The following is a 27,842-nucleotide window of genomic DNA, read 5'->3' as shown; positions in this document are numbered from 1 at the left end:
AAATTGAGGTTTTTCTGTCCCAAATCAGAATAATCCCATTTCTTGCTGTAATGACCAGGTATAATCCTACTTCTTTTGTCCAATACTGATTTTCTTTTTCACCCTGTCCGACAGTTTTTACTAAGTTTTTTTCTTCTAATTTCAGTACAGTGCTCTGAAATATGTAAAGGACACATGGCATGTTATTGGATGTTTTTATACCATCACTTTGACACTTAACTCAGCATATTTAACTAAAACAAACCACCTACATATAATACATAGTTTGCATATAAACTAGATATTATAAACTATGGTTTGTTGTTTTATAGTTGGTGTACTTTCTACTGTACAGTTGTGCTCATAAGTTTACATACCCTAGCAGAATTTGTGATTTTCTGGCCATTTGTCAGAGAATATGAATGATAACTCACAAACTTTTCTTTCACTCATAGTTAGTGGTTGGGTGAAGCCATTTTTTTTCAAACAACTGTGTTTACTCTTTTTAAATCATAATGAAGTTTACATACCCCCCTTTAACATCAATGACAGCTTGAAGTCTTTTGTGGTAGTTGTGAATGAGGCTCTTTATTTTCTCAGATGGTAAAGCTGCCCATTCTTCTTTGCAAAAAGCCTCCAGTTCATGTAAATTCTTGGGCTGTCTTGCATGAACTACACGTTTGAGATCTCCCCAGAGTGGTTCGATGATATTGAGGTCAGGAGACTGAGATAGCCACTCCAGAACCTTCACTTTATTCTGCTGTAGCCAATGACAGGTTGACTTGGCCTTGTGTTTTGGATCATTGTCATGTTGGAACATCCAGGTACGTCCAATGCTCAGCTTCTGGGCAGATGAGTGCAAATTTTCCTCCAGTATTTTTTGATAACATGCTGCATTCATCTTGCAATAAATTTTGATCAAGTTTCCAGTGCCTTTGTAGCTCACACATCCCCAAAACACCAGCAATACTCCTCCGTAGTAGGAATGGTGTAGCTTTCATCATGTGCCTTGTTGACTCCTTTCCAATTGTAACATTTATGGTTGTGGCCAAAAAGTAAAATTTTGGTCTTATCACTCCAAATGATGGCATTCTCAATTGCTTGGATATATTTGTATATCCCTTTCCTGTTTTATTTATACAGTTCAATTACCTTTTCCCGCAGATCCTTTGAGAATTCTTTTGCTTTCTTCAAAGTTGCAAGGCTCTTTCAGGAAACCAGAAACTCACTGACCTTTTATACAAACACGGATTACAAGCAAACAGATCACATGTGAGGATGGTTACCTTTAGTAGACATTCAAACACATTTGTGTCAACTTGTTTGCATGTTATGATGCCAAAATCTCCAGGGTATCTAAACTTTTGATCAGGGTCATTTGGGTAGTTTCTGGTGTCATTATGATTTAAAAAGAGTAAACACAGTTGTTTCACAATAAATGGCTTTACCCAACCACTAACCATGAGTGTGAAAGAAAAGTTTGTGAGTTATCATTCATATTCTCTGACAAATGGCCAAAAATTCACAAATTTTGATTGGGTATGTAAACTTATGAGCACAACTGTATATATACAGTATTTACTAAAGTTATTTTGATGTTTCTTGTCTATGTCTATTGTGAGTAGGGTGGCCAATCCCAGGATCGGCAGGATCCCAGGATTTGGCCCCAAAATCATCAGGATTTCAATCCCGTATTGGAGTTTCCAATTCTGGGATTTCATGGTTAGACTGTGCATGCGCAGTCTAATGCTGGGCAGCGTCTGAGCACCTGCTCAGATGCTGCCCGGCTGTCTCTGATCCCCGGGATGCGGCTCTGCGCAGCGTGACAGTCAGAGGTCACACTGCACAGGCCACACCACTGCCGCCCACCCGCTTCCATCATCACTCCAGCACCCGGCCACACTCTTTCGACTGCAGGGACGGATTAAAGGGTGGTCAGTACCCCAGGGCCCCCCTCTATTTAGGGCCCTTTGTGGTCAGCAGGTTTTTTTCAGCTAAAGGTTTTGTGCATTAGAGTGGGGTAGTGCTGCATCTTCACTTATCTGCCAATGTGACAAATATTAATGGTCCTGAGCATCGTTAGCCAACGCAAACTGACTATACAAGTGTGCAGTGCATTACTGGGAGTTGACCCATGAGACTTTGAACAAGAGGTCAGATGCTGAGAAGCTTGTGCTGAGCTCTGATTGATGGAGGTCATCACATGCTTCTCAGGCCCATGGAAGACTGCAGCAGCGTCATCGTCATGGGAGGGTTTTTAATCAGAGGCAGCGCTGAGCCGCTGAGCCTGTGAGGTCTCCTAAAGGGTAATGTACAAACACAGGCCTTTCATGTGATATATATATATATAGATATATCTATATATCTATCTATATATATCTATATCTATATATATCTATATATATATATATATATATATAGATATATATAGATATAGATATATATATACATATTAATGCCCCTGAAGGCTTAATCTGCCCCTGCACATCAGCACCCCACACCGCCGGATACCTGCACCTCCTGCCCCGCTCCTGGCACATCTCCCTCTTCTGCACACATAAGTAAATGTGTGGCCTGGCCGGTTTGGGGGGCCGGAGGCATTTTTTTAAGTTAGGGAGGCCAATCCCGGGATTTAGCTTATTTAAATCCAAAATCCTGGGATTGGCATCCCTAATTGTGAGGTCTTTGCCATGTTCACAGTATAGATGAGAGACAGTGACTAGTTCGACACCGAAAAAGGGTCAATATACCTTAGGTCAACACTGGCAAGATGTCAATATGAGCTTATGTCGACCCTACCTATGGGCTCCTACAGTGCAAGGTAAAGAGAGAAAAACACAGGATATATGTTTGTGTATGTACACGAATATACATACAGTATGCATATATATATATATATATATATATATAGAGAGAGAGAGAGAGAGAGAGAGAGAGAGAGAGAATGTATAAAGGGCTACACTTATTTGTGACCTTCAAATAATCAACTCGTAGCATCCATAACAAATATGTGGTAAAAGAAAAACCTTTTCTCCAAAAGGAATATATCTAAATAAAAATTTAAATACACCTTTTAAAGTGGAAGCAAAATCTTCAATAAACTTATTCTAAAAAAGTATCCACTAGAGGAAGAGGTCTGCAGCTTCAGTGTTCAAACAAACAATTCATATATGCATACCAGAATTCAAGTAAAAATCAGCTTTGTATCAATACTTTATATCTCCTACTTCTTTTTCCAAGTTTGTCATGTCCCCAGGCTTATCTGATGGTAGCATCACAGTTAGAGAGGTAAGTAGTATTTAACACATTTCGTCCTCCATCTCATCTTGTAGGACTTCCTCACGGGTATACCCCTGAGGAGTATAGGTAGGTATTGGTAATGCTGCCATCAGATAAGCATTTATTATACTTTTAAATTGTAGGGGTCCATTATCTCTCTTTATACCTGTACGATTAAATTTCATTTTTTAAATCATGCACTGCACTGTATGAGTCCTTCCAGGGGCGCCAATCTATATTTTTTCTGGTGGGTGCATGTCGTTTCACGGCGGCAGCCTAAGCTACGTTATCAGCGTAGGCTGCCGCCGTGGAACTACACAAGTAACTACCGCACTGTCACCAGAAACTGCATCTCTGTCCCCGGCATCTCTATCTAGCCTAGTCAGTGCCTCTCTCACACCGCCGGCGCCAGCATGATCCCCTCTCTTTGGCGGAGAGGTGATCATGCTGGCGCTGGCGGAGAGGCACTCCATCTGTTTGAGACGCAGGAGCATCTCAGACGCTCCAGTAATAAGACGCTCTTGCGTCTTAGTAGCTATTGCGGCAGGGTACATCAACCCTGCCTACAGGGTTAGGAGTTCTGTAGCGCGTGCGCCTCCTGTCCAAAGAGGGGTTGTGGACGCAAGTGTGTCTCATTCACAATGAAGGAGGCATTTGCCAGTGTTCCATGTTACATACTAGGAAATGCCTCCTTTTCAAACCTCCAATATCCACGGCAGCCCGAAGCGTGGAGAGTGGACGCGTTACATGTCCTCCCGTCCTTTTCATACCCTCACTATCCACGTCGGCGTGGAGTTGACTTTATGTAGTGTGGCGAGCGCAGCGAGCCACCGAGCCCAAAACATGGCAAGGGGACATGGATTACATGTAAGGTAATCCGCATCCCCTGGCGGGGCTCGCTACGCTTGCCACGCTTCAGGCTCGGTGGCTCGCTGCGCTCATCACACTATATTAAATGAACTCCATGCCGACGTGGATAGTGGGGGTATGAAAAGGTCGGGAGGACGCGTTACGCATCCCCGCGCGGGGCTCGCTGTGCTAGCCATGCTTCGGGCTGCCCGAAGCATGGATAGTGGGTGGATAGTGGGGGTGTTTCAGGAATACATTCACACCTGCCATACTATACCTGCCGGACGCTAGGAACATATATTTGCTCAGCTGCACAGCACCTAGGGAGCCATCAGTGGCACCACTTGGTCACTGCAATAGCTAGATAGGTAAAAAAAGTAAACAGTACAGATAAGGACACGGCGGGGAAGACACAGGGTACACTAAAATATTGGCTGGGTGACACAAATCCTAGGCAGACATCAGTGGCACCACTTGGTCACTGCAACAGCCAGATAGGTAAAAAAAAAAGTAAACAATACAGATAAGCACATGTCAGGAGGGGACTCGGGTTACATAAAAATGTTGGCTGAGTGACACAGATCCTAGGCAGTCATCGGAGGTGCCATCCTGATCATTTCTACTCACAGGGCAGCAGTGAAAGGGTTCAACAGGCCATCTCTCCTTCAGCACCCACAAGAGTCAGCCAGCGTGGATGGATCCTGAGGCTGTTCTGCTGTTGGGTGGGGGTGGGCCACGGTGTCAGGGGCCATGGCTGTGTGTGGGGGGGAGTCAGTGAGGCTGGAGGAGTGGGGGGTCAGTCAGTGAGGCCTGGGGTTGGGCCCTCTCTGGGCTGATGTTCACCATCGCAGCTCCCACTGGAGGTCTTCCGTAGGGGCCTGCAGTCTCCTCTGCTGCACAGGCCATGAGTTCCACAACTGGTCCCAGCTTCTGCCCAGGGGTTGTAGCAGCCAGGTGTAGCAGCTGCGGCAGGGGATGCTACATGCTGGCCGCAATGTAACCGTGATCCTCAGGCTGATGGATGATGTTGCTGCTTCTGGGTGATCATGCTGGGGACCACGGCTATGGCGCCACCTGTCCCCGGCCACAGACATTCGGTGCTCGGCACTCTGTCTCCGCCTCCATTCTCCTCTCTCCTCCTCCTGCCCATCTCTGAGGCCCGATGATGGGAGCTCAGTAATCTGCTTTACAACTGGGTGATTGCTGTCATACCTTATCTTCATTGTTCCTTGCAACGGACTGTTAAACAGTCAATTGTTTTTTTGAATTGCAGCAGCAGTAGTAGGCGTAGCACTCAATGATTCTCAGGAGGAATCCCATATAGCAGAGGAGTCAGACACAGAGGAGTAACTCCCAGAGACAACTGCATGATACACAGCAGGATCCAAATGCGAGCTCTGAGGCATACCCACTGCTGCAGCATACAAGGGCGTGACTACCATAGGTGCAGGGATTGAAGCTGCTATGGGTCCCAGAGCTGACAGGAGTCCACCTTCCCTGTCACAGTAACATGTGCTATATACATTTTTCACCTTTTGGTAGTACATAGGAGCCCTTACAAATGTTACTATGGGGTTACCCAGTTACACCACTGGGTGCATAGTTAATTGGCTCTATCCCTAGAACCCTGCAAACACCTGCAATAGAGATCAGGAAAGCGTCTATTTGGTACCATTCTGCATGTGCTATACCCTCTACTGCTGCTGGATTGTGAGATGGATCTTCTGCAGAATGCTGATTCTGTTTGCTGCAGTTTGCTGAATGTCATGTCTGATCCTAACCAGCAGCATTTTGTCACACAGTGGAGCTGGAGCCATGGCAATGTTTTTTGTGTTGTTTTTTGGGGGGGGGAGGGGGAGGGGGGTGGCACCAAACTCTATCCTGCCTCTAGGACAGTGGTTCCCAACCCTGGTCCTCAAGTACCCCCAACAGTGCACGTTTTCTAGGTCTCCACACAGAATCACAGGTGACATAATTAGCTCCACCTGTGGATCTTTTAAAATGTGTCTGAATAATGAGTGCACCTGCCGGGTGACCTGGAAAACGGGCACTGTTGGGGGTACTTGAGGACCAGGGTTGGGAACCACTGCTCTAGGAGACTGGGCTGAACTTACGCCTCTGGTCAGTCATGTCTATAACATTGCCTACAGGACTATTTTTTAATGAGGAGGCCATTGACAATGAGGGTGTTGGTGGTGTGGATTGCAGGCACTTAGATACAACAGGGAGATGGGAGCGTAGGTGTTGATGGTCTGGTTGTGCTCTCAGTCAAAGTTTCTGAATTTGACAATTACTGTGATGAATGTACTGCAAGTGACATATACGGTAGGATGTTCTTAGGTGGTTAACATCCTTAGCCCTATTTACTATGGCTTTATAAAGGCTGCATATGGCTTGGCACTAGTTGTTGTCCAGATTTGGTTTTACTGGCCCTGCTCCTTACAACATTCACATAGGGCGTGCAAATGGTGAAAGGAGTCTCTTCTTCCTGTAAAGTATTGGAAAGGTCAGGCCTATACATCGCAACCGCGGACACACAGTATATTTGGCTATGTAATAGAGAACAAAGAGTGGTTGTGAATGGTGCCGTATCAGATATGATACCGGTACTAAGTGGAGTGCCCCAGGGTTCGGTTTTGGGGCCCATTTTGTTTAACATTTTTATTAACGATATTGGGATAGGGTTACTCAACAATGTATCCATCTTTGCGGACGATACAAAACTTAGCAAAGTCATCAAATCACCAGAAGATGTCACCATGCTTCAAAATGATCTTGCAATTCTAGATGAGTGGGCAAAAAAATGGAAGATGAGGTTCAATGTAGATAAATGTAAGGTTATGCACCTTGGGAGACACAACCAGTGTGCAAATTACAACCTTAGCGGAGAGGAACTGGGTAATTCCATACTTGAAAAGGATCTAGGAGTCCAAATAGACAGCAATCTAGGATGTAGTGCCCATTGTAATGTAGCTACAAAAAAGGCCAACAAAATTCTGGCATGTATTAAGAGGGGAATGGAAACTAGGGACTCAAGGGTAATTATGCCACTATATAAAGCATTGGTGAGACCTCACCTAGAGTACGGAGTACAGTTCTGGGCCCCACACTATAAAAAGGACATCATAGAATTAGAAAAAGTCCAAAGGCGAGCAACAAAGCTTATTAGGGGAATGGAGAATTTAAGCTACGGGGAGAGATTAAGCAATTTGGGACTATTTACATTAGAAAAGAGACGTTTAAGGGGGGACATGCTCAACATGTACAAGTATATCAAGGGCCAATATAAGGAACTGTCACACACCCTCTTTTCTACTAGAAAGGAATCTAGGACACAATGGCATGAGTATAGATTAGAAGAAAAAAGATTTCATTCAGCTAGTAGAAAGAATTTCTTTACAGTCAGAACAGTCAAACTCTGGAACTCTCTTCCCAGAGAGGTGGTAGCGGCTGGCTCATTAAATGCGTTAAAGGCAAAGTTGGACAAACATTTACTGGAGAAAAACATCCATGGGTACAAATAAGAAATATAATTTGTCTGTAAAATACCAGAACCTACCAAATTTTTACTCCAAAAAACGGAAAATTCGCATTTTTCCGTGAATTCGCATATTTAATCTGATGCGAAAAGGTCCCTAAATCGCATATTTGTCGCGATAAGTCATGCGTACTGAAAGTGTGGTAAAAATTCGCACTTTTATCGCATCCAGATGTTTTCCAATAGAAAAGTATACAATTCGCTTATTTAATGGAATGGGATTTCGCAAATCGCACTTTTAAGGTGTCTAATATTCGTCATTTTTTCAGACCAGGTTCTGATATGCGAGTTGGCCAGAACCCTGCACAGATCATTGAGATCTGTGCGTGGTTCTGCGGTAAAAAATTTGTTTTGTTTAAAAAAAATTGCGTGGGGTCCCCCCTTCTGAGCATAACCAGCCCCGGGCTCATTGAGCCGGACCTGGTTCCAAAAATACGGGGGACAAAAAGTGTATGGGGTCCCCCGTATTTCTGAAACCAGCCCCGGAATCTTGGACCGGTCCTGGTTTCAAAAATACAGTGGACAAAAAATCTGGGGGTCCCCCGTATTTTCAAACCAGCACCGGGCTCCAACAGCCCGCAGTGTCATGCCACAGCCGGGGGACACTTTTTACATAAGGTCCCCCGGCCGTACCATGAGCACCGTGGCTGGTCAGCCTTGGACGGGGTACCTGGAGGAGTGGGGACTCCCCCCAATAAAGGGGTCCCCCCCCCCAAGGCTTCACCCGTCCAGGGCTGAAGCCCGGGGCTGTCACCGGCGTCCCTGGCCAGTGGACGCCGGCCTGATGGTGTAAAATCTTTCAATCCTAACATTGCTTTATACAGGAGAACTACAAGTGCCAGCAGACCTCCCCCGCAGGCTGGGACTTGGAGAGCCACAAGTCCCAGCATGTGGGGCATTAATGGGCCCGCTGGGACTTGTAGTCCACATCTAAAAAGAATGTTAAAAGAAATCACACACACAGAAAAGTAAAACTTTATTACATACACATCCACACACCTCACTTTTACAACCACATACTCACCGATCCAGGATCCAGCGCTGGTCTCCCTTCTGCTGCAGAGCCGGCTACCCCCGCACTGACAGCGGGGTCAACCGGCTGTCTCCGATGCAGCTAACAGCTTCTGTCGCGTTGTCCCAGCGCAACAGAGGCTGGGAGCGTCTTCGGCTTATGCGTCTCCATGGAGACGCATCGCCCAATCACGCTATCAGCCTGTGTCGCGTATTTTTGGAACCATTTTTGGAACCAGGTCCGGCTCAATGAGCCCGGGGCTGGGTATGCTCAGGAGGGGGGACCACACGCAATTTAATAATTTTTTTTTTTTTTTTAATACAAACCCAAAATCGCAAATAAGCTCAAATTCGCACATTTTCATGCCTAAAAATCGCACATTTTCATGCTGAAAATTCGCCCATTATCGCACTCAATCGCACTTTTTAGCCTCTAATGCGCATCCCATTAAATATGCGAATTATGACTAAAAAATGCGATTTCTTAAAGTGCGAAGAGCGGCGATGTGGAGTGCGAAAAATATATGCGCTTTTCTCTCAGCCCATAGAATGTCACCCCATGCCTCTAAAAATTTTTGATTTACTAAACTGTACATTTCATGTTTATACAACATAAGGGTCGGTGGGAGGGCCCAAGGACAATGCCTTCTTACACCTCTTTTCTTTGCATTGTGCTCTGTATGGAGCATTGCTTCTTTTTTTGTGGGGGCCCAAATGAACCAATCATTTTAGCCATAGTTGTGGCAGACCCTGTCGCTGAAATGAATGGTTTCTTAAAGTGTAAATGTACTGTTTATACAACAGAAGGGTGAGTGGGAGGGCCCAAGGACAATTCCATCTTGCACCTCTTGTCTCTGCTTTATTTGATCTTTGGAGCATAGTTTATAAAACTGCCATCCTATCTGCCGCTGCAGCACTACTCCTAGATGAGCCACATGTTTGTGCCGCCCACTTGTGTCACTTAGCATAGTTATCCAGCTACCGCGGTGCAACCTTTTGGCCTAAAACAATATTGTGAGCTGTTAAGTGTTCAGAATAGAATGGAGAGGAGTGGAAATTAATGTTATTGAGGTAAATAATACTGTAGGGAAAAAATAACCCAAATTCTGTGATTTTAACTGTTTTTGTTATTAAAAAAAAATACAGATCGTAATCACGAAACACGAACACTGAAGGGTGGTGTTTTGGAACAGATCCAGATCCAAAATATTGGCAGAGATACAGATCCAAAACACGTTTCACTGAAGGTGCAGACCTCCTCCTCTATACAGTATTTAAAATGCAGTGTAAAGACCGGCCCTGTTCTATATCAATTCAGTAAAATAGTACCTGGGTACCCTTTGGGGAGTACAGTTGGCTGATCTCCACAATAAAACGGCAAATAGATGGCACTGCCCGGATTTCAAAAGCACCTGCACATAAGAACCACAACTCCTAGTATGTGGGGCATTAAAGGGCCGGCTGGTACTTGTAGTTCTAAAATTTAACCAATAGTCAAATAACACACACCTTAGAAAAATAAAACTTTAATTCATACTACAATCACTCGTACATACTTACCTATAGGTTCCAACATAGGCCTGTCCTCTTCTCCAGTAGAATCCATACCTGTGGATGTAAATTACAGATGGGGCCGGGCTCATCTTTGCTGGCGAATCACCAGAACGTCACCGCTGGCGATCCGCCAGCAGCCCGGCTCGCCATCTCACTGAGACGCGTGTGCGTCTCAGTTTCCGTGCGCCGGGGCAACGGGACCCTGTCGGTCTCCGCTTCAGGGAGACGGACAGGGTTAGGGGGGGGGGTGCAGGGAGGTGGTGGGGACCCCGGGTGACTGCCGACAAGCCGGCGGGGACCCGGGGGAAGCCGTCGGAAGGGGATGCGCAAATACAGATGGTGGGTGGCGGGGGATGGCGGATGGCGTCGCCATCCGCTGCAAAGAAGAGCCCGGCTCCATCTGTATACTAACCATCCAATCCGGTGTAGATTGCTTTCTCTTGTAGCATCTGGTGGTTACAAAAGACAAACCGCTTGATCCCTGTGAGGCCTCACCCCCTTTTCACCATGCAAGCTTCCCAACCATCAGGATTTTAAAGTGGGGAGGTATGATATGGCAGTCTGAAAAGGTAAGTACAGTTCTTGCCGGTATCTATTTATCTTCTTTACCATTAGATTGAGGTTTACAAGATTACAGGATTTTCCCACCTAGCAGCGGTGATGGGAACTACCTTCTTCCAATGGTTCCACATAAACAGTTGGTGCATGGACCCTGGTTACTACATACTCAAAAATAATTTATCCATACAATAAACACCTCAGAGAACATTGATGGTATAAAATACATACCCCAAAATAAACTTTGATAGACTTTATACAGGTAACGCCAGTGGTGCCACATGGAATATTCTCTGTGGTGACCCTAAAGGTGCCATTCGAACTGTTAGAACCACAGTAATCCTGAAATGCAAAATCATTGTTCTTTTATTTACTCATTGGCATCATATTAAAATTATTTTCCATTGAACTAGCACACACATTACAGTCTTATCAGCTATCTTAATAACATTGATTGGACAATAATTTTGGTAGTAAACAACAATTAATAACTGATGTACATTATGTGCAGCTCTCACTGTATTTAAAACCCTTAATATTGGGCATGATTCAGAATCTGCAGTTGTATGCTTTTTTGCTTTGCTTGCAACTCTGAATCATGCCCATTGTCAAGAGTCTGCAGGATTATTTTTTGTCTTTATTAGGGCCTCATTCTAATGCTGGGTACACACTGGCCAATATATCACTGGTGCGGTGGTCAGTGTGTACCAGCGATATGACTGTGTATGACAATATTCACAGATATATATATATATATATATATATATATATATATATATATATATATATATATATATATATATATATATATATAGCTTGGATTAGATATCGCACCAGCTTCACATGAAACAAACGGTGACCGTGCCAGGTCCACAATAGGTAGACTCACAGTTATCCAAAAATCAATTTGAAAGACCAGCACCAGTCCAAATGAGAAAAAATCAATGTCAATTTAATGTCCAAGGACAAACAATAAGATCAGCCATGATCATGTCAGAAAAAATAATTCATAAACACCCAACAGGCATAAGTGAGGCTATACTTAGCATTCTCAGCAAAGTTTTCACAACAGCGTCTCCTCGACGGCCGTTTCGGTGCCTCTGCACCTTTATCAAGAGGGGTGACAACTGGTACATACATGTCATGTTAATTTATAGGGCCCCAGGTGCCAACTCACCTGTGTTAATCAGCGCTAAGTTCCCGCCACAGGAATTCCTGCTCACCTCGCCGCATCTCGCCGCACCATCGGTGACGCCAGGCCGGAAGTGCCCGTCAGGCGGAACCAATGTGCCGGCAGATTTGCAGGGGGAAGACAGTTCAGTTCCCGAGCGCCGGAAGTGCGTCATTGAGTCGAGCGTTGCCGCGGCAACCAAACTACAGCCATCTGTATTAAAACACTGCTGGAATACCGCATATGCCTAACACTCTGTTAGATCAAAACAAAGATTAACACAAATATACAAACGTAAAAAGACATACATACACAAAGAGTGAGGAAAAAATATCATATCAATACATAAATATATATGCTATTAAATGACGGGGCATCAGCTACAATGAATGAATTATCAATAAGGCAACAGTAGCTTAATGTAACAAAGTACAATGTCTAATTATAAGAAATGAGTAAGACTGAACTCCTCATTGAGGCCTTTGGGTCGCATAGTGTCTAATTCATAAATCCAAAAGCTTTCCTTTTTTAAAAGGATTTTATGTCGATCGCCACCCCTTCTCAAAGGCGGCACATATTCGATTGGCATGAACATGAATTCATTGATAGTATGTCCACACTGGACAAAATGACGAGCCACAGGTGGCGTATTTGTGTCCATTTTAACATATGCCTTCTTGATGGACGATCTATGTGCCCCAATTCGCTCTTTCAACATGCGCAAGGTTTTGATAACATAAATCATGTTGCATGGACAACGGATGATATATACAACATATTTAGTTTCACAGTCCATATGATGTTTTATGGTATATAGCCTGCCTGTTAATGGGTGTGAAAAACTATCTGACACGATCACATGTCGGCAGTTGACGCATCTCAGGCATTTATATGCTCCCGCTTGCCTTACCAGCCAATGTCTGGGCTGATCAACTTTAGGACTTATATCCGAAAATGTAATTTGTTGCTTCAGATTCTTGCTTTTCTTAAAGCAAAAGAGTGGTGGGCTTTGACAAACACCTCCAAGCACTGGGTCAGTGTTGAGTATGTGCCAATGATTCAGGATTGAGGCCTTGATAGCACTTGAGGCCACAGAGTATGTGCTGGCAAAGTGTAACCTTTCGGCAGATGTTACCTTCGATTTTGGAGTTAATAACTCCTCTCTGTTTAGGTGCTTACACTTATTCCTTGCTTCTTGCACATCTCTGGGATCATATTTTCGATCCAAAAAATCTTGGCACATTCTGTCTAGCACCAAATCAAGATCATCTGAGCATGAGGTGATACGGACTGCTCTTACAAGTTGCGAATAGGGCAAACCTCGCTTCAGTGGCTGAGGGTGGAAGCTTGTCGCTAGAAGTAGCGTATTTTTATCAGTGGCTTTTTTGAACAGCGTGGTTTTGATTCATTGTTGACAACTGCGACATTTACATCTAGATAATTGATGCTACTCTTACTCATATTCATAGTAAATCGTATGTTGCCAGGAATAGTATTTAAATATACAAGCAAATCATTAAGCAAATCCTCAGATCCAGTCCAAATAAAAAACAAATCATCAATAAATCTAACATAACAATTGATAAATTTGCAAAAAACTGAATGGGACAAAATGTGTGTGGTTTCAAATTGGTACATAAACAGGTTGGCATACGATGGGGCCATGTTCGACCCCATCGCAGTACCGCGGCGCTGTAGAAAAAAGGTATTATCAAATAAAAAATAATTTTTATTTAAAACCAAACCCATCAACAGTAACAAAAATTCAATTGGAGGACCAATATATAAAGGACTGGAACTGAGGATGCTGCGTACTGCACTGATGCCCTCGTCATTAGCAATATTCGTGTATAAACTGGTGACATCCAAGGTCACCAGTATACAGTCTTTGATTGGTTGACCAAACTGTCTAAGTTTTAACAGGAAGTCTGTAGTGTCTCTCAAAAAGTAAGGGCTAGCCTGCACAACCGGCTGTAAAAAATAATCAATATATTGTGATACCGGTTGGCTCAAAGAGCCCATAGATGAAATTATGGGCCGGCCAGGCGGAGCCACAAGTGACTTATGCACCTTAGGTAAACAATATATTAGAGGAATCACAGGAAAATCTTGTGTAAGAAAATTGGATGTAGTATCATCAAGCCAGGTATTATCCAAACCCATCTGGATTATTGCATCAAATTCTTTCTTGTACCTTTGGGTGGGGTCAAAGGTCAATCTGAGATAGCAATCAGTATCAGCGAGCTGGCTCTCAATTTCCTTGACATATACTTCTCTATCCAGTATCACAATGCCCCCACCTTTGTCGGCAGGGCGCACTATGATACTGGCATTCTCACGAAGGGATTTCACCACCCTAATCTCCTTTTGGGAAAGATTGGAATATATTTTAGGGGGTTTCTTCAAAACAGGCATAATATCCTGTCTCACCAGTCTCATAAATGTCTCTATCGAGGCATTTGGCGAAGGTGGGTCAAAGTCACCTTTCTTTTTAAAAGGCAATGGGGTCACATTGGTGGACGTTTGGGGATGTCTCTGAAAGTAATCTTTCAAACGTAATTGTCTATGAAAACGGAACAGTTCAGTCTCGCAGTCAAAGGGTCTCTGCCTGTGCGTTTGCACAAAGGAAAGGCCCTTATTGAGTACGGACATCTCATCCTCATTAGGCACATATTTAGACAAATTAATAACAACTATTTCTGTTGTCCCTTCCGTCCTCCCCCTCTTATATTTGTGGTGCCTGACCCCCCCTCTCCTGCAGCCCCTTTTGGGACTCTTGTAGGATACCGAGTGCCAGGCTTTCCTCCTAAAAAAGAAGTAGACTTTTTATTATGACCCTGATCCGAGTCACTCTGTGACGTCTGTGAGTCAATATCTGTAAAATTAACCTCACGTCTGTTCCTGTTAGGTACATATTGTTCCCTCCATGGTCTCCTAGTGTTTTGGCCAGTAAGCCAAGGATACACTCTGAGCTCACGGTAGTCTTCCTTAACTTTTTTGTATTTTGTTTTTTTAAAGGATAACAAATCAGTTTTAAATGTCAAGACAGTCTCCTCTAGTCTGGTCAACCAATCAATAGAGCTATCAGCTTTCAAGGTAGCAATACCCTAACTCTCACATAATGCAATATCCCTCTTCACAATTTCGATGTCAGCATTGACCTGCTGCACAACTAGAACTAATAGATCAAAGCTACACTGATTCAATATTGCACACCAGTTTTTGCAAAACTCCTTATTAGAACGACCGAGGGTTGGCTGATTCTTAATTCTAAAGCCTCTCGGTACCAGCCCCTCCTTATGGTATTGCGATAAAGTGCGTCCATGGAGATATATGCTGATTTACTGCGTCTGAAAAAGAGATTAGTGGAGCTGGAGCTCCATGGACGCACTTTATCGCAATACCATAAGGAGGGGCTGGTACCGAGAGGCTTTAGAATTAAGAATCAGCCAACCCTCGGTCGTTCTAATAAGGAGTTTTGCAAAAACTGGTGTGCAATATTGAATCAGTGTAGCTTTGATCTATTAGTTCTAGTTGTGCAGCAGGTCAATGCTGACATCGAAATTGTGAAGAGGGATATTGCATTATGTGAGAGTGAGGGTATTGCTACCTTGAAAGCTGATAGCTCTATTGATTGGTTGACCAGACTAGAGGAGACTGTCTTGACATTTAAAACTTATTTGTTATCCTTTAAAAAAACAAAAAATACAAAAAAGTTAAGGAAGACTACCGTGAGCTCAGAGTGTATCCTTGGCTTACTGGCCAAAACACTAGGAGACCATGGAGGGAACAATATGTACCTAACAGGAAAAGACGTGAGGTTAATTTTACAGATATTGACTCACAGACGTCACAGAGTGACTCGGATCAGGGTCATAATAAAAAGTCTACTTCTTTTTTAGGAGGAAAGCCTGGCACTCGGTATCCTACAAGAGTCCCAAAAGGGGCTGCAGGAGAGGGGGGGTCAGGCACCACAAATATAAGAGGGGGAGGATGGAAGGGACAACAGAAATAGTTGTTATTAATTTGTCTAAATATGTGCCTAATGAGCATGAGATGTCCGTACTCAATAAGGGCCTTTCCTTTGTGCAAACGCACAGGCAGAGACCCTTTGACTGCGAGACTGAACTGTTCCGTTTTCATAGACAATTACGTTTGAAAGATTACTTTCAGAGACATCCCCAAACGTCCACCAATGTGACCCCATTGCCTTTTAAAAAGAAAGGTGACTTTGACCCACCTTCGCCAAATGCCTCGATAGAGACATTTATGAGACTGGTGAGACAGGATATTATGCCTGTTTTGAAGAAACCCCCTAAAATATATTCCAATCTTTCCCAAAAGGAGATTAGGGCGGTGAAATCCCTTCGTGAGAATGCCAGTATCATAGTGCGCCCTGCCGACAAAGGTGGGGGCATTGTGATACTGGATAGAGAAGTATATGTCAAGGAAATTGAGAGCCAGCTCGCTGATACTGATTGCTATCTCAGATTGACCTTTGACCCCACCCAAAGGTACAAGAAAGAATTTGATGCAATAATCCAGATGGGTTTGGATAATACCTGGCTTGATGATACTACATCCAATTTTCTTACACAAGATTTTCCTGTGATTCCTCTAATATATTGTTTACCTAAGGTGCATAAGTCACTTGTGGCTCCGCCTGGCCGGCCCATAATTTCATCTATGGGCTCTTTGAGCCAACCGGTATCACAATATATTGATTATTTTTTACAGCCGGTTGTGCAGGCTAGCCCTTACTTTTTGAGAGACACTACAGACTTCCTGTTAAAACTTAGACAGTTTGGTCAACCAATCAAAGACTGTATACTGGTGACCTTGGATGTCACCAGTTTATACACGAATATTGCTAATGACGAGGGCATCAGTGCAGTACGCAGCATCCTCAGTTCCAGTCCTTTATATATTGGTCCTCCAATTGAATTTTTGTTACTGTTGATGGGTTTGGTTTTAAATAAAAATTATTTTTTATTTGATAATACCTTTTTTCTACAGCGCCGCGGTACTGCGATGGGGTCGAACATGGCCCCATCGTATGCCAACCTGTTTATGTACCAATTTGAAACCACACACATTTTGTCCCATTCAGTTTTTTGCAAATTTATCAATTGTTATGTTAGATTTATTGATGATTTGTTTTTTATTTGGACTGGATCTGAGGATTTGCTTAATGATTTGCTTGTATATTTAAATACTATTCCTGGCAACATACGATTTACTATGAATATGAGTAAGAGTAGCATCAATTATCTAGATGTAAATGTCGCAGTTGTCAACAATGAATCAAAACCACGCTGTTCAAAAAAGCCACTGATAAAAATACGCTACTTCTAGCGACAAGCTTCCACCCTCAGCCACTGAAGCGAGGTTTGCCCTATTCGCAACTTGTAAGAGCAGTCCGTATCACCTCATGCTCAGATGATCTTGATTTGGTGCTAGACAGAATGTGCCAAGATTTTTTGGATCGAAAATATGATCCCAGAGATGTGCAAGAAGCAAGGAATAAGTGTAAGCACCTAAACAGAGAGGAGTTATTAACTCCAAAATCGAAGGTAACATCTGCCGAAAGGTTACACTTTGCCAGCACATACTCTGTGGCCTCAAGTGCTATCAAGGCCTCAATCCTGAATCATTGGCACATACTCAACACTGACCCAGTGCTTGGAGGTGTTTGTCAAAGCCCACCACTCTTTTGCTTTAAGAAAAGCAAGAATCTGAAGCAACAAATTACATTTTCGGATATAAGTCCTAAAGTTGATCAGCCCAGACATTGGCTGGTAAGGCAAGCGGGAGCATATAAATGCCTGAGATGCGTCAACTGCCGACATGTGATCGTGTCAGATAGTTTTTCACACCCATTAACAGGCAGGCTATATACCATAAAACATCATATGGACTGTGAAACTAAATATGTTGTATATATCATCCGTTGTCCATGCAACATGATTTATGTTGGCAAAACCTTGCGCATGTTGAAAGAGCGAATTGGGGCACATAGATCGTCCATCAAGAAGGCATATGTTAAAATGGACACAAATACGCCACCTGTGGCTCGTCATTTTGTCCAGTGTGGACATACTATCAATGAATTCATGTTCATGCCAATCGAACATGTGCCGCCTCTGAGAAGGGGTGGCGATCGACATAAAATCCTTTTGAAAAAGGAAAGCTTTTGGATTTATGAATTAGACACTATGCGACCCAAAGGCCTCAATGAGGAGTTCAGTCTTACTCATTTCTTATAATTAGACATTGTACTTTGTTACATTAAGCTACTGTTGCCTTATTGATAATTCATTCATTGTAGCTGATGCCCCGTCATTTAATAGCATATATATTTATGTATTGATATGATATTTTTTCCTCACTCTTTGTGTATGTATGTCTTTTTACGTTTGTATATTTGTGTTAATCTTTGTTTTGATCTAACAGAGTGTTAGGCATATGCGGTATTCCAGCAGTGTTTTAATACAGATGGCTGTAGTTTAGTTGCCGCGGCAACGCTCGACTCAATGACGCACTTCCGGCGCTCGGGAACTGAACTGTCTTATCCCTGCAAATCTGCCGGCACATTGGTTCCGCCTGACGGGCACTTCCGGCCTGGCGTCACCGATGGTGCGGCGAGATGCGGCGAGGTGAGCAGGGATTCCTGTGGCGGGAACTTAGCGCTGATTAACACAGGTGAGTTGGCACCTGGGGCCCTATAAATTAAAATGACATGTATGTACCAGTTGTCACCCCTCTTGATAAAGGTGCAGAGGCACCGAAACGGCCGTCGAGGAGACGCTGTTGTGAAAACTTTGCTGAGAATGCTAAGTATAGCCTCACTTATGCCTGTTGGGTGTTTATGAATTATTTTTTCTGACATGATCATGGCTGATCTTATTGTTTGTCCTTGGACATTAAATTTACATTGATTTTTTCTCATTTGGACTGGTGCTGGTCTTTCAAATTGATTTTTGGATAACTGTGAGTCTATATATATATATATATATATATATATATATATATATATATATATATAGCGCTGGCTGCGCAATATAGCCAATTTTCAATATTTCTAATGGTGCCCATACACTAGGGCAATATTGCATACAATCATTCGACTTCAACAACATCGGTGCGATAAGTCACATGATTTTATGCACATGGAATGTGTCCCTGATGTGATTTATCGCAATAAGATGTGCGGTCTGTTAGTTTATGAATCCCCAGATAGCCCAGCCCTTATTACTTCACCTGATTTCAGGTCACATGGGGCATGCGATTTATCGAATGCTAAAAAAAAACACTTTGATGCGATTTCTCGAATGAGGAGCTTTGAATCAAATTAAAGCGCGATATTGCATAGCACTCAATCGCACAAGTGTATGGGCACCATAAGATACTGTATATTGGTGCACCTTGCTGTGTGTACAGGTTATCAACCAACCACCCATACACTGGCTGGTGGTGATAGATATTGCAACTGGATGGGTGTAAATGCCTGCCCAGTTAGGACATCATTTGTGCAGAACATGCTGCCCGATCTTTCTAGAGATGTATGTATGTGTGTGTATATATATATATATATATATTTATATTTATATTTATTACTAGATATTAATATAGCGCATACACATTCCCCAGTGCTTTACAGATTATACCAGCCAATTGGTGCAACCTTTGGTCAATATTGGTTAGTGCAATAGTGTGAGATGTAAGGTGACACTGGTAATTAAGTTATCAGAACCCTGTAGGTACAAAACAGGCCATAATAACATAATGTTATCTATTTTTAACATTTAAAAAAAACAAAAATACCTGAGGGTGGGTTTGGAAACCCAGAACCAAAACACGAAAATTAATCCATAGCTACATTCAATACATGGGGATTAGTGCACATCTAAATGCAAATGTATCCAATATTTACCCTGCATGGAAAATTATGTAAATACAGTGTTATCGAAAAAAAAGTTACCATCTTCACTTCAGAGGGCTCTGGAGGTCGTTCTGCTCCAAATGAGAGAAAATGTAAATTAAAGATAATTTATATGATGCGCTAGCCAGATATCAGATATCTGTAGTTTAATTTTGTCTCATTTGGAGCAGTAGAACGTACTCCAGAGCACTCTGAAGTGGGTAACTAATTTTTCGTTAACCTATAATCCAAATAGTTGCACTCCTTGCAGTGCAACAGGGTTTGTTCCAAATACAGTTACTTGCTTTTCAGCTTTGCTCCCAACTCCGAATCAGCCCTGGAGTAGTTAATGTACAAGAAGCAGAGTACAGTATAAACAGTGGTAATCACCCATGTGTGGTCTTCTAGAGTGACCTGGGCCTGCTGCTACCCCTTTCCCAAGTATACCTATACTTAATGCCGGCACCACATTCTATGTGATATCTTTGCGAAGATGACACCAAAAGATATCATTAGAAAGTACCAGAGTCTTTACTTTCTAATACCATTGGGAAGATGGCACCGGCCAAGGAGGAGGCATCTGCTTCCCACAAGCAATGTATGGTGGGTTCCCTCTGGCTCCCTCCCCTCATTTCCTGGATTAGAATGGCACCCCCAGTGGAGCCACGCTGGTATAATATTTAAATGTACCTTACCTGGGCAGCCACAAATTCACAATTACCATCAAAGTCATAGAATTTGTTATCAAATGTGACATAATGACCACTTCCAAAGATTGTACATGTGCCGTAACAACTAGCAGTTGTGCAGGTCCATCTTCCTCTCTGACATAAGCTGCAAATGAATTTATATTATTAACATGACATTTAAAGAAAATATGTATGAATATTAATATGACCCTTCAGCATGGGTTTACATAACGTAAAATAAATATGACTGATTTGCAATGTCTGCTAATGTATCTGACCAGTTTATTACATTAAGCAGACTTACTTACTCCTACTTTTTGTGGCCTGGGCTGCAGGGATCGTTGAACAGCTGTTTTTCCTAGCAGCTGTTCAGTGCTGGATCAAAACTGAATTGCTGTGGTGGATATGGAACTGCTGCCACCAATTTTGGCAAAATTAGATACATAATTTGTGTAGGGTTACTGCATGTTAACCCCTTCCTGACAGAGCCAGTTTTTGCGTTCCTGACAGAGCCCTTTTTTTCAAATCTGACATGTATCACTTACGTGGGGATAACTTTTTTTTGCTTTTACTTATCCCAGTGATTTTGAGATTGTTTTTTCGTGACACATTGTACTTCAAATTAGTGGTAAATTTGGGTCGATACAGTCTGTGTTTTTTTGTGAAAAATACCAAAATGTCGTAAAAAAATGGAAAATTTAGCAATTTGCAAAATGTTAAATTTTCTGCTTGTGAGACAAATAATCATACCACTCAAAATAGTTAATAACTAACATAGACCATATGTCTACTTTATGTTTCCATCATTATTTCAACTTCCTTTTAATTTTTTTGGACACTATGAGGCTTACAATATGAATAGCAAATTCTCAAATTTTCAAGAAAATTTCAAACACTGATTTTTTTAGGGACCAGTTCAGTTCTGATGTGACTTTGAGGGACTTGTATGTGAGACACCCCCATAAATGATACCATTTCAAAAACTGCACCCCTCACAGTATTCAAAACAGCATTTTGGAAGTTTGTTAACCCTTTAGGTGTTTCACAGGAATTAAAACAAAGTGTAGGTGAAATTTCAAAATTTCATTTTTTTTGCAGATTTGCAATTTTAATACATTTTTCTAAGGAACACAGTACATTCTACTAGAGAAATGTGACTAAAAATTGATTCCCCCAATTCTTTTGTTTTCATAAATATCCTATATGTGGCCCTAGTGTGCACGTTGACCAAACCACAGGCTTCATAATAGAAGGAGCACCTACTTGATTTTGGAGCCTCCTTTTTATGAGATTATTTTTTAGGCACCATGTAGGTTTCTAGGCACCATAAGATGCTAAAATTTAGGAACCCCCCCACAAGTGACCCCATTTTGCAAACTACACCCCTCAGGGAATTCATCTAGGGGTATAGTGTACATTTCAAACCCCCAGGGGTTTCACCAATTGTGGTACAACTGGGCAGTGAAAATGAAAAATTACATTTTTTACACAAAAATGCAGTTCTGGCTCAAAATTTTTCATTTTCAGAAGGTATGAAGGAGAAAAAGCACCCCAAAATCTGTGCCCCAATTTCTCCCGAGTACGGCAATGCCTCACATGTGACCAAAAAATACCATTTGGGTGCATGGCAGGACTCAGAAAGGAAGGAGTGATTTTTGGATTTTGCAGCTCAGATTCTGGTGGAATTTTGGTGGGTGCTATGTCGCATTAGCAAGACCCCCCAAGCACCAATACAGTGGAACCCCCCCACAAGTGACCCCATTTTGCAAACTACACCCCTCAGGGAATTCATCTAGGGGTATAGTGTACATTTCAAACCCCCAGGGGTTTCACCAATTTTGATACAACTGGGCTGTGCAAATGCAAAATTACATTTTTTACGCAAAAATGCAGTTCTGGCTCAAAATTTTTCATTTTCACAAGGAATGAAGGAGACAAAGCACCCCAAAATCTGTGCCCCAATTTCTCCCGAGTACGGCAATGCCTCACATGTGACCAAAAAATACCATTTGGGTGCATGGCAGGACTCAGAAAGGAAGGAGTGATTTTTTGATTTTGCAGCTCAGATTCTGGTGGAATGTTGGTGGGTGCTATGTTGCATTAGCAAGACCCCCCAAGCACCAATACAGTGGAACCCCCCCACAAGTGACCCCATTTTGCAAACTACACCCCTCAGGGAATTCATCTAGGGGTATAGTGTACATTTCAAACCCCCAGGGGTTTCACCAATTTTGATACAACTGGGCAGTGAAAATGAAAAATTACATTTTTTTACACAAAAATGCTGTTGTGGCTCAAAATTTTTCATTTTCAGAAGGTATAAAGGAGAAAAAGCACCCCAAAATCTGTGCCCCAATTTCTCCCGAGTATGGCAATGCCTCATATGTGACCAAAAAATACCAGTTGGGTGCATGGCAGGACTCAGAAGGGAAGGAGTGATTTTTGGTGGTGGAATGTTGGTGGGTGCTATGTCGCATTAGCAAGACCCCCAAAGCACCAATACAGTGAAACCCCCCCACAAGTGACCCCATTTTGCAAACTACACCCCTCAGGGAATTCATCTAGGGGTATAGTGTACATTTCAAACCCCCAGGGGTTTCACCAATTTTGATACAACTGGGCAGTGAAAATGAAAAATTACATTTTTTTTACACAAAAATGCAGTTCTGGCTCAAAATTTTTCATTTTCAGAAGGTATGAAGGAGAAAAAGCACCCCAAAATCTGTGCCCCAATTTCTCCCGAGTACGGCAATGCCTCATGTGTGACCAAAAAGTGGCAGGACTCAGAAGGGAAGGAGTGATATTTGGATTTTGCAGCACAAATTCTGGTGGAATGTTGGTGGGTGCTATGTCGCATTAGCAAGACCCCCAAAGCACCAATACAGTGGAACCCCCCCACAAGTGACCCCATTTTGCAAACTACACCCCTCAGGGAATTCATCTAGGGGTATAGTGTACATTTCAAACCCCCAGGGGTTTCACCAATTGTGGTACAACTGGGCAGTGAAAATGAAAAATTACATTTTTTTACACAAAAATGCAGTTCTGGCTCAAAAATTTTTATTTTCAGAAGGTATGAAGGAGAAAAAGCACCCCAAAATCTGTGCCCCAATTTCTCCCGAGTACGGCAATGCCTCACATGTGACCAAAAAATACCAGTTGGGTGCATGGCAGGACTCAGAATGGGAAGGAGTGATTTTTGGATTTTGCGGCTCTGATTCTGGTGAAATGAATGGTGGGTGCTATGTGGCATTAGCAAGACCCCCGAAGCACGGTGAAATTATGAACCTAATAATCCATAGATGTGTGGTATAATTTAAAACACTCCTTTATACATAGGCCGGGTTTGTCGGGGCAAGTGTCACACTGGAAAATAGTTTGCTTTCTTATTCCCTTTTTATAGCAAACTTTGCACCTTTTTTGTGTCCTGCCCTTTTTTCCAGTGGAGGGGATTTCATCAGGAAAATGCTGCCCTGGTACAATACGGGGGCCAGTACTAGAAGTACTGGGGCCCTCTGCCTGCTGGTTCCCAAATATTAGGCCCTTTATGACTTCCTCTTGAAAGTGCATAAATGTCCCCCTCTGGCCGGTAGAACGGAATAGCACATAAGCGTTATACAGTGCCATCTGGATGATATACACGGCCAGCTTCTTGTACCAGATTTTTGTTTTCCGCAGGGCACTGTACGGCTTCAGTACCTGATCTGAAAGATCCACTCCGCCCATGTACCTATTGTAATCCAGGATACAATTAGGTTTTGAGGTGTGGGTACTGGTACCTCGTACAGGGACGGAGGTGGTACTGTCTCCGTGAATTGTTGTCAGTATAAGGACATCCCTCTTGTCCTTATATTTGACCAACAACATATTTTCGGTGCATATTCCCCTGCTTTCACCCCTTCTCATTACTTGGGCAATGTGCGTTTTTGGGAGGCCTCTTTGGTTCTTGCGCACAGTACCGCAAGCTGCTGTACCTCTTGAACCAAGGGCCTTAAACAGGGGGATGCTAGTGTAAAAGTTATCCACATAGAGGTGATAACCTTTATCCAGGAAGGGGTGCACTAAATCCCAGACAATTTTTCCACTAACACCTACGAGGGAGGGGGGGCATTCTGGCGGTTCAATTCTTGAATCCTTCCCTTCATATACCCTAAACCTGTGAGTGTACCCTGAGGTGCTTTCACACAGCTTATACATTTTTATGCCATACCTTGCCCTCTTACTGGGAAGGTACTGGCGGAATTTAACCCTTCCTTTAAAATGTATAAGGGACTCAGCTATGCAAATGAATTTATCTGGGATGTACATCTCTTCAAATTTGGCACTGAAATGATCAATGACCGGCCTGACTTTGAATAGCCGGTCAAAGGTGGGATCATCTCTGGGTGGGCACTGTGCATTATCGTTGTAATGCAAAAATTTAAGGATCGTCTCAAATCGAGCCCGGGGCATGGCCATACGGTAAAATGGGGTGCTGTACAGAACATCTGTACTCCAATATTGCCTAATTTCTGGCTTTTTTACTATGCCCATATGAAACACCAGACCCCAAAACGTCATCATCTCTACTGCATCTACAGGGGTCCACCTAGCAAATGATGACGTGGGGTTTTGAGCAATAAACTGCTGGGCATATAAATTAGTTTGGTCCACCATTAAATTTTATAAAATCATCAGAGAAAAATAATTTGAAAAAGTCAATTTCTCTGAGACCTGTGGAATCAAATTGGATTCCTGGCATGGCCAAAAACTCAGGAACCTGGGGCTCAAAATTGTCTGGTGGTGGGGTCCATACGAGATCAATTATTGGGGGGGGGGTCTCAGCTGCTCTACGGGGGCGTCTTTGAGGGGGTCCCTCATCACCAGAGGAGGAAGAGGAGCTTAAGACGAATCCTTCAAATTCCCCGCTTGCCTCACTGGCTGTGTCAGAGTCAGAGGCAAGCATGGCATATGCCTCCTCCGCTGAATACATTCTTCTGGATGACTGGGATGACATTTGGGATGACATTTGGGATGCCATTTTTATTTTTGTGTTACTGGTAGTGAAATGTTTCAACACGTGTATAGTGTAGGGGGGGGTACAAACTTTATTTCAACCCGGGGGGTATGTAGTGTGTAGTGTGTATGTAGTGCAGAAAAAAAAAATACTTTATACAAAAAAAAAAAATTGAAGGGGTTAAAAAAAAAAAAAATTGAAGGGGCTAAAAAAAAAAATTGAAGGGGTTAAAAAAAAAAAAAAAAAAAGGTCCTGCGCCAAAAATTGAGCACAGATGTTGGTCAGTAACGTCCGTCACAGAACAGCGCTCAAAGGCAACAGGAATTTGATCAAAAAAAAAAAATAGATCAACCCTGTGCCGAAAAAGATGATCAGTGATGTACGTCACTGATCAGCGCACAGTGGCCACAGGACACCCACAAAATCACAGTGTGTGTAAAAAAAAAATTTAAAAAAGACCCCACAGCACCCACAAAAAAAAAAAAGGTGATCAGTGATGCGACACTGATTACCAGTGAGGGGCAGCAGGTGCACAACCTTTGGTGCAACTGACAGTGCAACTGGCAGCAACTGACAGGTATATATATATATAAAAAAAAAAACCTCTGCACCCCCAAAAAGTTGCTGATCACCTCAGATATAGTGATCAGCACAAAAGGCGGGGGCAGCAGACACAAAATGTAGCACTCTCTATCACTCTCTGTCACTATCTCTCTCTATCTCTCACTATCTATCACTCTATGACACTGCAGCAGCAGCACTGACAGTTATATATAAGAAAAATAACCCCTGCACCCCCAAAAAGTTGCTGGGGGTGCACAAAAGGGGGGCAGCAGACACAAAATATAGCAGTCTCTATCACTCTCTGTCACTATCTCTATCTCTCTATCTCTCTATCTCTCACTATCTATCACTCTATGACACTGCAGCAGCAGCACTGACAACCTGCGCCCCCAAAAAGTTGCTGATCAGTTAATTTATACTGATCAGCACAAAAGGGGGGCAGCAGTCAGTTATATAAAAAATATATAGCACAATCTGTCACTATCTCTCTATCTCTCTCTCTCTATCTCTCTCTATCTCTCTATCTATAACTATATCACACTGCAGCAGCACAAAATATAGCACTCTCTGACACTATCTCTCTCTATCTCTCTATCTCTCTCTATCTATCTCTCTCTATCTAACGCTATTACACTGCAGCAGCACAAGTTCACAACACAGGAAGTCAAGTAGTAACAGGATCCAGGAAGCATCCAGCACACTACAAGCAGTGATGAAGCAGTGATCAGGTAAGTATTTTGCTCGGTTCAGGTCAGTAAATGGCGGCAGCTGGGCACGGTGACCGCACTGCACGCAATTCCAGACCGGAATGGCGTCTGCAGTGCAGTCACCATTAGTTTAAATCCCCCTCCTTGGCTGTGATTGGTCCGTCGGTCCGACGAACCAATCACGGCCTTTGGGGGCGGGCGGGGTGAGGTGGGGTGACACCAGTGTCACCCTTACACCCCGCGGTGATTGGTGCTGTACTTTACAGCACCAATCACCTCCGATCGCGTGTCACCGGCGAACGTTATTCGCCGGTGACACAGAAAACGCTGTGAATGGCTGTTCACACTGAACAGCCAATCACAGCGATCGCCGACGGGGGACAGCAGACATGTTGAAACTGTCACCGCGTCTATAGACGCGGTGACAGTTACAAGCCATGACGTACATTTACGCCATGTGTCGGGAAGTACTTTCCGACCATGACGTAAATGTACGTCAAATGTCGGGAAGGGGTTAATATTAAATAGGCCACTTAAACACTATATAGATAGGTTAGTCAGATTAGATTCAATTTTACATTTAAACTTTGTCATAAATATATTACATTACCATGTTTTGCAGTTGGATTTAGCCTGAGTCCCGCTGTAAAAATGTTTTGAATTATGGTCACAAGAACAATCATCTTCAGGAACACATCCTCGATCCCCATCATCTAGAAGACCATCAGGGCAAACACATCCTGAGATGCACTCCGTCTTAAACTATGTCAGCAGAAGAAAACCAGGAATATCCTCATTAGTTTATAGTATCCTCGTTATATAAACAAAATGTAAAGAGTTGGCTTCAAATTATGTATAGCCAGTGTTAGACTGCCCCCCCCCCCCCCCCCCCCAGGGCACAGGAGAAACCCCTGGTGGGGTTAGGAGATCAGGTTCCAGACTCTGGACTTAAATGATACATTATACATATGTAACATTATACTACGCAGGACTATGGGCAGTATTCAATGAAAAAAATTCTCTATG

General features: G+C 43.0%; 1 long non-coding RNA gene across 1 annotated transcript; it reads right to left on the bottom strand.

Annotated features, from left to right (window-relative positions):
- Positions 1-80: 80 nt before the first annotated feature.
- Positions 81-27,476, bottom strand: LOC146046286 (uncharacterized). Its single transcript, XR_014465835.1, has 4 exons — positions 27,427-27,476; positions 20,556-20,694; positions 11,000-11,110; positions 81-154 (listed from the first exon to the last, which is right to left on the bottom strand). It is a non-coding gene; the product is annotated as an uncharacterized LOC146046286 (long non-coding RNA).
- Between the last annotated feature and the right edge of the window lie 366 nt (positions 27,477-27,842).

This window comes from Crinia signifera, chromosome 11, assembly GCF_055691185.1.
Source record: "Crinia signifera chromosome 11, ASM5569118v1, whole genome shotgun sequence".
NCBI lineage: Eukaryota > Metazoa > Chordata > Amphibia > Anura > Myobatrachidae > Crinia > Crinia signifera.
Note: the sequence above shows the minus strand (reverse complement) of the source record. Positions and strands in the feature narration are given on the sequence as shown.